General features: G+C 46.8%; 2 pseudogenes; both read left to right on the top strand.

Annotated features, from left to right (window-relative positions):
* Positions 1–7,309: 7,309 nt before the first annotated feature.
* LOC107517512 lies at positions 7,310–10,046 on the top strand (annotated as a pseudogene).
* An 823-nt stretch (positions 10,047–10,869) lies between these two features.
* LOC118606280 lies at positions 10,870–10,989 on the top strand (annotated as a pseudogene).
* The last annotated feature ends 1,283 nt before the right edge of the window (positions 10,990–12,272 follow it).

Below are 12,272 nucleotides of genomic sequence, written 5' to 3'. Positions count from 1 at the left end.
CCAGTCTATAATAAAGAGGACAGACACAAAATACATTTTCAAAGTTTTTTTTAAATTACATAAATTATTATTATTATTTTGTTTTTGTTGTTAAGCCTGCAAGATGGCAGTTATGTGAGTTAACTGCAAATATGCTGTGACTACGTTGGCCAACTCTCACCCAGGCCACTTTCCATCCACAGCTTCCCAGGCTCCAGCTCCCCCACTTCAGGGCTGACTCTGCTCCAGCTGGAGGAAATTTTCTAAAACACAAGTCAGATCTTGTCATACTCTGTGTGAAAACCTTGGCTGGCTTCCCAGTGCTCTGAGAATGAAATCTTAACCCTGATGATGAGTGAGAGAAACAGTTGGGGTCACAAAACTCAATAACCCCTCCCCACCAGCCCCCCTTGCTATGTGGTCTGCGAGTGGAAAACCCACTTCTGGTCCTGGGAAGTGGAGGCTCTTCCCCTGGAGACCATATGTTCTGATGACAGTTATATTATGAAGAAGAGCCATTCAACCCACGTCAGACTTGGGTTGAATGAGAAATGAAACTGTATCGTGTCAAGCCACCGAGGTCGGAGGTTTATCTCGAACTGTGACCTAGCCAAGGCTGACCATTCCACACAACTCATGAGGCCCAGTGTGAGCTTCTCACCGTTCCTCATGCCCCATCCCCACTCAGACTGTGCTCAATTTCTTTTGTTTCCTGGAATCCGCCTGCACCCCTCTGCCTCTGGAGGCGCCTTTGTGCCTCCCTCTACCTGGAATATTCTCCCCCAAGTTTCACCTGCCTACTCTATGTATCTGTTGTGGGTTGAATTGTGCCCCCCCCCAACACACAAAATATCATGTTCAAGTCCTATCCACTATTACTTGTGCATATGACCTTATTTGGAAATAGGGTCTTTGCAGATTTAGTCAAGTTAAGATGAGGTCAAACTGGAGTAGGGTGGGCCCTTAGACTAGTGCCTCATTAGAAGAGAAGACACACAGAGACAGACATAAGGAAGATGGGATGACAGAGGCAGAGATTGGTATCCACAAGCCAAGTGTCCTAGCAAATTCAAGCTATAATAACAGACTACCATATAGTGGGTGATTGAAACAACAAACATTTATCTCTCACAGTTCTGGAGGCTAGAAGTTCAAGATCAAGGCACTGGCAGATCTGGTGAGAACCTGCTTCCTGGTTTGCTGATGGCTAGCGTCTCACTGTTTCCTCACCTGGCCTAGAACAAAGAGAGAAAAGAGCTCTCTGGTCTCTTCTTAAAAACTCATTAATTCTATGATGAAGCCCCACTGTCATGATCTAAACCTAACTGCCTCACAAAGGCACCACTTCCAAATACCATCACCTTGGGGATTATGAATTTGAATTTGAAGGGACACAAACATTCAGTCCATAGCACCAAGGAACACCAAGAATCGCCAGCCACACCAGAAGCTAGGAGAAAGGCATGGAACAGATTCTCCCCTGGAGCCTGCAGAGAGAATGGCCCTGCCAAAACCTTGATTTTGGACTTTTGGCCTCCAGAACTGTGAGACAATAAATTTCTGTTATTGTACACCACCCAGCTTGAGGTGCTTTGTTACAGCAGCCTTAACTAACACATCTATCCAATTCTGCTTTCCTCCAGGAAGTGCTCTGTGATACCCCAAGGAAGGGTCTCTCTCAGAGCACAGACCACACAACATTGACACTGACCATGAGCGCAATGACTTCCTGCACCTGGTCCGTCCCCTTCACCCGGACACCTCTAGTGGGCACCCTAATACCTGCAGAATGAATAAAAGATTTCTTAACCTAAGGTTACGAACTGGTTCCTTGTGGGCCTCATTTGACTCAGAATCTGACTCTGAATCTGCTTACTTACCCTGTACAGTGTTTTGAACATCTTAAGAAATGATTTACCAACATTTTCAAAGTATGATATTTCTACAAAATGTTCTATTTCCGGTTACTTTTGGAAAAGTGTTAGATGAAATCACACTGGGCCACAGTCTCAAGTGTCCACAGGAGCTGAACCCCACTGCCCCCCAGCAGGTAGGGCAGGTGCTGTCCTCTTGCTCAGTTTCGTTGATGGGAGGCATCTGCGATGTCAGTCCCTAACTGGGAAGCTCGGCTTCATCTTTCAAACAGGGTTAGTAACACTTGCCTCCCAGCGCCACTGCAGAGATTAGAGAACGTGTGCCAAGTGTTTAACCTGGCAGGTAGCAGGTGGAAATGAGAGCTACTATGACAGTAACAACAGAAGCATCTAAGGGAAAACATTCCCCTGCTGAGCTCCCCCTACTATATCTCAAATCCAACCCTCCAAACAGACTTTGGGGTTCTGGAGAACTTTTACCAGCTGGTGGCCTCCCCAAAGTCACATTCTTGTGACAGCCACCCATCCCCAGCTTGAGGCTCAGAGGGAGACTTGCCCACCAGAAGCCAATCAGAGATGCCCAGGACACTCCTCTGGAATCAGACCTCAATGGAACATGTGCTTCCCGTACAGAACTAACCGTCCCAGTCCTCCTGGGCCCCATGTCACAATCCCCTTCATAGCTTTTAAAGCTTCACACTCCCAGGCTCCTGGAGCTGTACTCTCACTTTTAAAAAGCAATCCAGGTACTGGGCATTGGGGTAGGGACAAATTGAGGACCCAGTGCTACAGACCAGGTGGGGGGAAAGCCTATAAAACAGAAACAATGGCTTCCCTCTGAGAGCCGGCTTCTCCTGAAAGGCAGCAGTGTCTCCTGAAAGATCAGCCCTGGAGGCTCTTTTGTTTATGGTTTAGCATGTTTCTGGTTCCCAAACAATTCATCTATTTACTCACAATCCCCTTGGCTTCAATTGCCACAAACATGCCCATAGCCCTCAGGACAGACGGTCTCCTGAACTCTAAACCCTCATGCATAAGTATCTCTACTGAACTGTCACCAAGGAACCTCAATCTTAACATGTCCCAAACTGAGCATATGGCGTTCACACCGTTCCCCTGAGCCCAGACCCTCTGCCAGCACTCTTGGCTACAGAGACTGCCTCTACCATCTAGCCACCTGTGTGGGCTAGGAACATAGCTGGGTCAACCTGGATATCTCTCTCTCCCTCACCTCCCCTGTCCGACCCACCATCTAGGCCTGAATGTGCCTTCGTTACTCTTCCACTTGCACTCAGGTTTGGGCAACGGGAATACCAGTTAGGGCAGGCTATATTGTGGTACCAAACACATCTGAACACCATAGAAGATTGTTTCTTACAAATGAACAGTCCTGGGTGGGTGTCCAAGCCAGAGAAGCAGCTCTCTTCCACATGGTCACTTAAGGAACAGACCCCTTCCATCTTGTGGCTCCACCATCCCCTCAGGCCTTGTCATCTACATGCAACTGTCAGAGGAAATGGGCAGAGAGGGAGTTTTCAAGGTCCAGGCCTGGAAGCGACACACCCCATTTTCACTCACATTTCACTATTACTCTGTCACATGGCCTGGCCTAACTGCAAGGGACACTGAGAAATGAGCTGAGCTGCTTATATAAGGAAGGCAAGGACCATTCAGGTGTCCAGTCTTCACCACGATAGGTTTTCAACAACCACACATTAATGACAAGGAAGGGAGACACCAAAAGCTTTCCTTCAGTCAGCCAGCCTTTCAGGGAACATTACTGAGCACCTACCCTAGGTAACCTGCTGGCCTCCACCATCAGAGGCCACCCCTGCCCCAGGAGCTGAGCCTCCTCACCACATGGTGAGACCAATGCTATATCAGGGAAATGCAGGAGGACAGGAACATGTGGGAGGCACCAAACCAAGCTAAGGAGGTGGGTGGGAAGGACAAGACTTCCCAGAGGAACAGATGCCCAGGCTGCACCATGAAGATTAAATGAGGGTTCTCCAGGCAGAGATGGAAGAGAAGGGAGTGAGGGCAGAGGAGGCTAAGACTTGACAAAGCAGACAGTTTGGAGAACTGCAAGTAGCCCCGCATGAAAGAAAGGAGTTGAGACTGTGACATCGGGTAAAGTTGGATGGAGTTTTTATGTACCATGACAGAGTTCCTTTTATCCACAGGAAACAGGAAGTCAGTGAGTACTGGGACAGCAAAAGTCCAGGGGAGGGGATAGAAAGGAAGGGCAATGAGAGAATTTAAAAGGGGGTGGGGCAGAACTTTTTGTCCATGTGTGGCTACTACTCCAATTCCATGCATAGGGTAGGATGGGCAGCAAGGCTGGAAAGTTGGACCAGAACCAGCCAGTGGAGGGCCTTGAATGCCGGGCCTGCAAGGAAGACAGTGAGGAAACACTGTCTACCTATCTCAAGGAGAAAACCATCCCACCACAGGTGACAGCCCCCTCGCTTCCTGCCTCTACCAGCACAGTCTGTTTTGACCATTTCTTCTAGTACATTAGTCCCTAATGGCTGGAAAAGATCAAGAAATGATCTTTTAAAGATGGAGTCCAAATCCCTCAATAACAGAGAAGGAAACCGAAGGTCAGAGAAGGGGAGTTTTAGTTCATTCAAGCTGCTATAACAAAATACTATAAAGACTAGATGGCTTATAAACAAACAGTTATTTGTCACAATTCTGGAGCCTGGGAAGTCCAAGATCAAGGCATTGGCAGACTTGGTATCTGGTGAGAATCTGCTTCCCGGTTCATAGATGGCTGTCTTCTTGCTGCATCCCCACAGGGTAGAAGGGGTGAGGTAGCTCTCTGGGGTCTGTTTTATAAGGGCATTAATCCTATTCATGAGGGTTCCGGGCTCATCACCTAATCACCTCTCAAAGGCCCCACCTCCTAACACCATTACACTGGGGGGTGGATTTCACAATACTAATTTGGAAGGGGAGGACACAAAAATTCAGTCTATAGAAGGGAGGAACATGTCCAGCAGTGCAGGCCTGGGACCCAGGCCTCCCCTGTAGTGTCCTATTGGTACCTCCAACCCTCCTCCAAGGCACAGAACTTGGAGACAAGAGACAAGAGGCATGCCTGGGTTTTCACCCTCCCACCGCAAATGCTGAGTATGAAAGAGCACAGATAGGGATGTAGATACCCCGCCTTTCTCCTTCACTGAGAAACAGGAAGCCACAGGCTCCTGGGCATGAACAGCCAGGGTGCATGGTTCCAAAAGCCTTCTGTTCCCAGCACAGGGCGGGAGCAGGCAGGTCACCCCAGGCGAGGCCAAGGGGGCTTGTGGCTGAGGAGAGAGGAAAAGTCCCAGTTAGCACAGGGGAACAGGACCTTCTCCTGCTATGAAAAGAAAGGATCCTTGAGGTGACTGCCACATCTTCACATTCTTCATCCGTGTTCTATCAGTGAACTGGTCAAACTACTTCCCCAAGTCTGGTCTAGGCTCAGAATGGAGAATGACTGCTCAGTAACCTCTTGCTTCTTGCCAGCTGCTTGCCCCACAGCCACTCACAGCTGCCCCCCAAAATAGCTCAATCCCACTACTCCCTAAAGACCTACCCCGACCTTGAACCCAGTACTGCCGAAGCCTCCTTGATCTGCATACCTCTTCTCCCTGCCCACCACTTCTCTTTAAGGAGATGCACTGTCCCCACATGGCCCCACATTCCACTCCTGAATGCCAAGCCGCATGTCCACCCACCTCGTCGACACAAACGGAGCGGTCCTCACACGCCCCCAAACACCAGCCTCACTCCCTGAGCAGGGCTGTACAACAGAAATATGAGGCAAAGACATATCTAATTTAACATTTTCTAATAGCCGCATTAAAAGATTATTAGACAATTAGTAAAAAGGTAAAAAAAAAAGGTGAAATTAATTTTAATAAAATATTTTATTTAATCCAATCTATCCAAAATATTATAATTTCAACATGTAATCAATAGAAAATTATTTTACTGGGGTTTTGGGAACTATCTTTGAAATCCAACATGGATTTTATACTTATGATACATCTCAATTCAGACTAGATACTTTTGAAGCTCTTAGTAGCCACATGTGGCCAGTGGCCACTGTACTGGCCAGCACAGATCTAAACCAGGGATTAGCAAACTGACAGTATGGATCAGTACCTCAGGCCCGTTGCCTGATCAAGTATGACCCTTGAACAAAGAATGGCTTTCATATTTTTATGTAGTTTTTTAAAAATCAAAGGAATCATATTTCATAACGTAAATGAAATTCAAATTTAGTGTCTGCAAATAAAGTTTTTAATTCTGTCAATAAAAGGTATAGAAATATGTTTTATGTCATCTTATATTAAGTACTTACCTACATAATTCCCTTGATTTTGCCTCTTGGCTCGCACAGCGGAAAATGCTATCTGATCCTGTGCAGAACGAGTTGCCCCCTAAATTCCAATACAGGAGCCCCAGATTTGGCTTTGGAATCAAGAGGCCCCGCCCAAATCCTGGCTGCCCCGTGTACCAACTGTGGGATTCAGAACAAGTCATTTTCCCTCAATTTGAGCCTCAATTTTCTACATTCGAAAATGAGTGTGAAGAGGGTGAAAACCTAGCACAGACCACGAGCTGGTCACTTATTCACTCGTTGACAGCGCCTCGCGCTTCACGCCTCCCGGCGGCAGCACCTACCCACCAAGCCCCTTCACCTGACTCAGTATGTCCTCCGGTGGCAACCCCACCAGTCGCCTTCTGCCAGCATCCTTAGCAATCTCTGTCTCCACTGGCCGGAGACCCCCATCGGTGGCTTCTGGATCACTTTGGCAAAACAAACCTCCATCTGTCTGGAATAGCCTCTTCTCTTCCTCACTAAATCCTGTTTCCTGAAAGATGACACCCTCGCCGCCCCAGCAGCGCCTTCAGGTTCACAGCCCCGCAGCATCTACGTCTGTCCGCAATACTTCCTGCACGCCCGCCAGGCCATCTGCGCGTGCGCACAACTCAAGTCGCTGCAGGTAAAGACCAATTCCCACGCTGGGGGCCACCCCTTTACTCACGCGGGGTTACCGACAATACTTCCGAACGGCCCGGCGAGGCGTGGGCCAAATTTCCAGGACCATTCCTTCCTTCCCCTTCTACCCCGATGACATAAACCTCATCAATTCCGACGTTCCACACCTTAATCCTGCCTGCTGCGGATTCAGCAGTGCCTCCACCCAGGCACAGCCCCGCCCACCTATCCTAGTCCTGCCTCGCGGCGTCTGCCTTTCCAGAATCAGTCCCAGTCATCCTCTCTCCCGGCCCAGGTCAGACAGGTCACCTGCTGATTTATGTTAGACGAGTCTAGGCTCTAGCGCCTAGCCTACTCATTTTTCTTTGTCATCTCCTGCCAGTAAATCTTTTCCTCATGGGGAAATGTTTCCTTCTAAAATCGACCCTCTTTTCTGGCTGCTAGGTTAGTACTCCTAGCAATGAAGAATGATGTCCAAGAATTGAACTTGTTGCCAAGTACTCTTATCCCCAATTAATGTTCTTCCACTTTGCCAAAAAGGTGAGACTTGGCCTCCCACTGGGGAAGCTTTGAGCCCTGACCTGGGGTGGAGAGCTTTCTGCCAGTCACCAGATTCTATTTCTTCATTTTAGCCACTTCGCAGGTTCCCCCCACACATACACACACACATTTTTATTAAGATATAACTGACATACCATTAAATACACCCACTCAAAGTGTACAGTTCAGCGGTTTTAGCATAGTCACAGAGTTGTCACCACAATCTAAATTTAGAACATTTGCATCACCTAAGAAGAAACTCTTACCCACTAGCACTCATTCCCATCCTGAATCCTCCCTCCAGCCCCCACAACGACTAATCTACTTTCCATTTCTATAGATCTGCCTGCTCTGGACATTTTACATAAATGGAATTATGTGGCCTTTTGTGCCCAGCATAATATTTTCAGGGTTCATCCATATGATAGCATGGATCAGTCCCTCATTCCTCCTTACTGCCAAATCATTTCCCGCTTCTTCTGGCACCTCCTCAGAGGCCAACTAGAACATATGGAAGCACCCAGGGTTCAGTCTTCCTCTCTTCATCTCTATCCATTCAGTCCCTGGTGATTTCACCCAGTCTCCTGGCACAAAATACCACCTCTATGCAAGCAATTCACGGATTTCTCTCCCTAGTCCAGCCCTTTCCCTTGAGCTCCAGACACACAGGTGCCGCAGCCTCCCACACACCTGTGCTCAGAGGACATCTCAGGCATCAGGTTTAATACATCCAGTACAGAAAACCACAGACTGAGCTCAGTTGATGCAAGAATGCTAATAAGTATAAGCAAACACCATCCAACTGCACATTAGTAATAATTTTAAATCATAACCAAACAAAGCTTATACCAGAAAATCAAGGACGGTTTAATATTAGGAACTCTTAATATAATGCAACATATTAATAGATAAAATGAGAAAAAAACAGTCCTATCAATATATACTAACAGGACATTTGATAAATTTCAATATATGTATTTTTAGTAAACATTCTTGACAAAACAGAATAAAATGAACATTTCTAAAAACAACTCAGCTCCCTGCCTCTGAGTATCAGGACAAGAGAATTCACTCAGGATCAAGGCCTGGGGGGTTCTCTCCCCATATACCCTGTGCACCATCTTCATTCTGGACCCTTATCCAGAAGGAGCCCATGGACATGGCCTGCTGGCTGAGCTGGAGCTAGGAGCATCGCCTAGGAATGACCAGGCCCCCTCTGCTCCCACCCTTCTGCTGTCAAGTCTGGGCGTCTGCAAGCCTCAGAGGGAGGGGGCTGTCAGCCAGGCAAAATCCGGAACACTGTCACCATGACAACCAGTCCCAGGTCCAGACAGGTACAAAGCTGTCTGGCTTAGCCTCATCATGCTGGGTCTGGGGACCCTGCTTCCCTGGAATTTTTTTTCAGGACAGCCACTCACAAACTGCCTGGACTAGTCCCAGAATGTGTCCTTGGTCACTGCTAAACTGATCAGGGACATCTAGGCCTTAGCCACCCCCACAGCACCCTCTCTGGAGCAGAATTCTCTAAGTGCCATCTTTGACAATGTCATGACCCTGTGTGCCATGTTGCCCCTGCTGCTCTTTACCTGTCTCAACTCCTTTCTGCATCAGAGGACCCTTCAATCTGTTCAGGTCCTGGGAAGCCTCATGGGAATCCTGGTGTTCCTGATCACTGCTGTCCCACTGAAGGTGCACCTAAATGCCCCGCCTTTCTTCATCATGACCATGATCAAGATCATACTCATTAATTTGTTCAGTACCATTCTTCAGGATGGCTTGCTTGGTCTGTCTGGCCTCCTGCCTGCTAACTACATGGTCTGCATCATGAACAGCCAGGGCCTGGCAGGCATCTTTGGCTCAGTGGCCATGATCTGTGTCATCGCTAGTGGCTCAGAGCTATCAGAAAGTGCCTTTGGCTATTTTATCACAGTCTGTGGGGGCATCATTCTGACCATCATCTGTTACCTGGGCTGCCTTGGCTGGATTTCTACTGCTACTACCAGCAGCTCAAGCTCAAAGAACCTGGGGACCTCATTAGTAAAGATCTTTCCACAACCTGTCATCTCCCGGGAGAGGAGCCAAGGGCAGGCAAAGAGGAGCCTGGAGTTTCAGCCCCCAACTCTCAGCCCACCACCAAAAGCCACTCAATCTGAGCCATCCTCAAAAATATCTTAGTTCCAGCTTTCTCTGTCCACTTCATTTTCACAGTCACCATTGGGGCGTTTCCCGCCATGACTGCTGAGGTCAAATCTAACACTGAAGACACCAGTACCTGGGAGACTCCTTCATTCCCACATCCTGTTTCTTGACTTTCAATGTCTTTGACTGGCTGGGCAGGAGCCTCACAGCCGTATCCATGTGGCCTGACTGCCAAGCCTGGTGTTGGCCTGGCTGATGTTCATGTCCCTGCTGTGGCTGTGTAACATCTAGCCCTGCCAGTGCTGGGCTACGGCCTTCGAGCACAACTCTTGGTTCATCATCTTCTTGGCTGCCTTCACCTTTTCCAACAGCTACCTCACCAGTCTCCGAATGTGCTTTGGGCCTAAGAAAGTGAAGCCAGCTAAGGCATAGACAGTTGGAACCATCACGGCCTTCTTTCTGTCTTTTGGCTGGCACTGGGGGCTGTCTTCTCCTTCTTGTTCCAGGCAATTGCGTGACCAGTGATGAACAGAGGACTGCACTGGCTGCCTGTGCCTGCCCCTTCCTTCTCCTTCAGGGTTGGGGAGGGATGGGCTGGAGGTTTTCTCTTCTAGCTGACTCCTGCTTTCTCATGGCCAGTGCTGGGCCCAGGTGTCCACGCCCCTGAGGAGGGAGCCTCTGGTGGACTGCAGGGACATTGTGGGCCTAAGGATCAGAGTCTAGGGAGGGGACGCAGTCTCTGCATATGTTTGAAACCTCCCACACTTGGATGTTACTGATCCTTGATTGAGCAGGACAGCAGAGGCCCCTAGGCTCAGAGTGAGAGAGAGAGAGAGAGAGAGTCCATATGTTCATCTGCTTGTACCAGGGTGGCTAGGGGCCAGGACTGCCTGTTCCAAGATCCAGTCTGATGTTTCCATTCTTCCCTTCTCCCTCTGTGCCTCTTCTCCCAACCTCCCCCTGTCCCTCCCCTGCTCCCCCTGCCTTGTTCCTACCCATCATGCACCCCGTACTGTTGCCATTTTACTGCCTTTGTTATAATCAACAGAAACCAGGTGCCTTCGAAGGCTCGCTGACTAAATAAACTTTTTTTCCCTAAAAAAAAAAAAAAATCATCTTCCAGAAGCAGTTTCATTAAAGTAAGAAACAATATAAAGACATCTTCTTCCATTTATTATTTAACCTTTTCTGGAGGAACCGGCAATGTAATTGGACAAGAGAAAAAAATAGAAATATAAAAATAGGAAAATAGCAGGTAAAATCATCATTTGAGATAATATGATTATATACATGGGAAACCCAAAGAGAATTAACCAAAACACTATTCTAAACTATAAGAGAGTCTACGGCCATGCTACCCTGAACAAGCCCAATCCTGTCTGATCTCGGAAGCTAAGCAGGGTTGGGGCCTGGTTAGTACTTGGATGGGAGATCACCTAGGAAGACTAGGTGCCATAAGCATAAAAAATAAAAAATAAAAAAATAAACTATAAGAGAATTCAGTAAGGTGGCTTTTGTATATGCCAACAATAATCAGAAGATATAAAAAGAGAAAGAATCTAAAACACCTAGAAATATACTCAACAAGAAATATTCAAGATAAAGAGAAAGAAAATATGAAATACTTAGACATACAAAAGATCTGAGTGAATGGAAAGGCCTATTGTGTTCCTGATGAGAAAGATTCACCATCATGATGTTAAACTTCCCTAGACAGCTAATAAATTAATTTGTTAGTGCTATCTGAATATAAACACCAAAATTGTATAGGGACAGTCTCCTATTGACGAAGCAAGATGCAAAATGCTGTGTGTAGGATAAAAAGTAGGGGAAATAACATTAGTATAAATATAGATAGATATAGACTGTGTATGTAGAAAATGAGTCTCATTGGTTGCTTCTACTTAGATAAATGGGTAACAAAAATGGATGGGAGGGACGCTTTTCACTGTATAATTTTTTGATATAATTTTGAGTGATGTCAGTATATTATTTATTGAATTGTTTTTAAAACTGAAAACAATCATATTACTATTTTTTAAAAATCTCTTAAGGGCTCTGTGTCACCAGCAAGTGCTTTAGGCATCTAAGACTTTCCACAACTAGGCTCCAAATAATGGTATTGATGACAATAGGGGAAGCTGCCGCCACCACCACCACCACCACCATCATCCAAATCAACTGTGAACTATCAACTAGTTCAACTACCTAGTCAACCATCAACTGCCATGGACTATATAACCCATGGCCAAATGCAACCCTCTGTCTTTTTTATAAATAATTTTTTTATGGAAACACGCCCATGTCCATCTTTTTATATATTGTTAACAGCTGCTTTTGTGCTATACAACAGAGTTGAATATTTGCAACAGAGATTATATAGTCCACAGCCTCAGAGATTTACCATCTGGCCCTTAACAGAAAACGTTTGCCAATCCCTGATCTAAATCAAATTGTAACGAAGAGAAATGTTCAGTCTCTCTGACTTCATCTTGCTGAAGCCCACTTTGTTCCCATGGCCTTCAGGCTAATAATTTCTCCTTAGTCTTGCATACAGACATGCTAATCATTAGAGGAATTCTGCTTGGCTTGAGGAGATAAGGGAAGTATGTATTGTTTATCAGAGATTTGCAGGAACCTTGTGACCAGACTCACATCAACTAGCACAGTCTTCCTTGGACTTCTGCTGGCAGCCAGATGTCTGCAGTGGTCAATCACTTCTTGCCCTTCCCATTTCCCCTTCT

This window comes from Rousettus aegyptiacus, unplaced genomic scaffold (assembly GCF_014176215.1).
Source record: "Rousettus aegyptiacus isolate mRouAeg1 unplaced genomic scaffold, mRouAeg1.p scaffold_m13_p_7, whole genome shotgun sequence".
Taxonomy (NCBI): Eukaryota; Metazoa; Chordata; class Mammalia; order Chiroptera; family Pteropodidae; genus Rousettus; species Rousettus aegyptiacus.
The sequence above is the reverse complement of the archived record's forward strand: the minus strand, read 5'-3'. Positions and strand labels throughout refer to the sequence as shown.